Consider the following 2379-nt stretch of genomic DNA (forward strand, 5'->3'; position numbering starts at 1 on the left):
TCACAGGCATGTATGTATGGATTGTGATAAGAGTTCTATGAGCCCCCAATAAAATGATTTGAAAAACAAAAGAATTCAGGGAATTTATGGCAGACAACTCTAATTGCTACAAGGTAAAGTGAAGGGGACCTCCAAAGGTATTTCTAATGCTCACATTAGGCTCAGTTAAAGGTTGTCCTGTTAAAAGGAAATAGAATTCTGACTCAGTTACACAGAATTCTGACTCTTACTCAGTGCCAAACGACTGTAGTAATGATGACAAGGGGTGTGGAAAGAGAGAGATGCGTCTCTCCTTTTCTGAGCACCGATGGCTCATTTCCAGAAGAACAGCTGTTCTCAACTCTTCAGAAAACTTCCCTTGCTTAGAGCTTCCCGGCCAGATAGATTGAGTGCTGAAATTCCCTGCTACTCCACTACGTTCACTGTGTTAGAGATGAGTTGGTCGTACTGAGATTCTTGTCAAGTCAAACATCACAAGAAGAATGTCTTTGGTACGAGGTTCATAATTAGGAATATGGAAAAGAGGTCACCAATGTACTGGACTCTGTTGTCAGGCCACGGTCAAGAGGCTTCTATTCTTGGGAAGCCTTCTTCTTGGTCACAGTTCCTTCCACCTGTGTGCTGGATCCTTCTGGACCATCTAGCATGTCTCTTCTCACCATCAAATATCAATTTCAAATGGAGTGTTCTTCAGAATCTGAAAGAGCTACTGCACAATTGGCTGCTCTGACTTTTGATGGACATGCACATGAAGTCTGTGTGGAACAACTTTAGGCAGATTCATGAACTCTGTCTAAACGGACTCACTAACAGGATGTTCTTGAGAGTAACAACACTGCTTTTTTAATAAATCATTTTATTGGGGGCTCTCACAGCTCTTTAACAATCCATACATCAATCGTGTCGAGCACATTTGTACATATGCAACAATACTTTCTTTTCTCTTTTCTGTAGCAAAAGATGTGACATACATAGGAATTATAACCTATGTTGCAACCTATGTTGCTTCCTCTGGGAGTTTTCTATACCAAACCCTTCAGCCTGAACTCCAGTATTCTGAGCCTATTCTGTTACATTATGCACAGGGATCATAAAAATTTGGCTGCTGCAAAGAAAAATGAGTTGGTAAAAAGGGCAAAATTCCAATTCCATTTCAGTCACAAGACCTATTAGGAATTTAGCCACTATTTGACAGCCATCGTCGGTTACTTATGGACACCCAGACCCTGCCAGAAAGGTTTCTACCCTGAAATAATAGATCTTGACCCAGAAATCCTAGAAGAAGCTGGAACAAAAGAGTATAAAAACAGCTTAAATTTAATCAATCGCCTTGCCCTGTTCAGTTATGTTGTTTTCTTTCTGCTACCAGAGTGGCTAGAAGTTATGACTATAAAAGTGAGAGCTATTCAGAGAAAGAAATAGAACTGGTATTTTGGACTATTTGTTTTTGGAGGAATTACAAGGACAGAAACTTTGCATAGGAAATTGTCATTCTTCTGCCTTTTGATCATCAACATAAACCATAACAATCAACATTAAATATTGAGATAAACAAACCGCACATACTTCGTACTTCCTTGTTACTACAATAGCCAAATAGTTCAATCTGAGTTTCCATATTTGTCTTCTCCAACAGACTGCATTCTGGAGATATATTTGGACTGGCCTTCCTTCCATTCATGGACCTGCTGTGGCCAACATTGTTTTTCAGAATTTAGATTCTTTAACCCACGAATGAAGAATCGCTTCTTCATCATCAGGCACTGCCTTCTGCCAAATTATGAATAAAGAGACATATCTGTCATACGGTAGGACTTTTCATATTTCATATTCACATTACTCTATATCAACTGCACAGATGAGAGAACAGGTAATATACAGTGATGACCTATACACATGCACATGCAAAGTATTCTGTTAAATCATTAAGGAAATTGTAGATATTGACTTTTTTTCTCCTCCCCTATTAATGGCAGCACCCCTAACAATTCAACATAGTTAACCCTAAAATCTGGCTTTAAGTCTCTAGTAGTTGCCTGGGACTTCACTGGTAACAATTTGATGAAAGGAGATAAAGAGAATTGAGGGGAAATTAAGACATTCCTATTTTCTACCTGTTTGATATCATAAAACAGCTATATTTTTGGTTGTGTTATCCCTTTATTTCTATGTTCAGTTTCTACATGTTCAGGGCCAAATACACACTGAACTATAATTTTAAAGAAAGAAAGATCATGGAATTCTTTCATGAACTTTTTAAAATCACCCATACTTCATGCACCTGGAATAGAGTTTGCTAGAGGATAGAGGAGCAATTCAGCACAAGAATAAACCCTTGTGCGAGGACCTAATGCCGGGGGCTTAAGTGGAGAGGAAATG

At 38.7% G+C, this 2379-nt stretch overlaps 1 pseudogene; it reads left to right on the forward strand.

The window, feature by feature from the left end:
* The first annotated feature begins 281 nt into the window (after window positions 1-281).
* LOC115869098 lies at window positions 282-1507 on the forward strand (annotated as a pseudogene).
* The last annotated feature ends 872 nt before the right edge of the window (window positions 1508-2379 follow it).

This window comes from Echinops telfairi, unplaced genomic scaffold (assembly GCF_000313985.2).
Source record: "Echinops telfairi isolate 266 unplaced genomic scaffold, ASM31398v2 ScPeMD7_21;HRSCAF=78, whole genome shotgun sequence".
Classification (NCBI taxonomy): domain Eukaryota; kingdom Metazoa; phylum Chordata; class Mammalia; order Afrosoricida; family Tenrecidae; genus Echinops; species Echinops telfairi.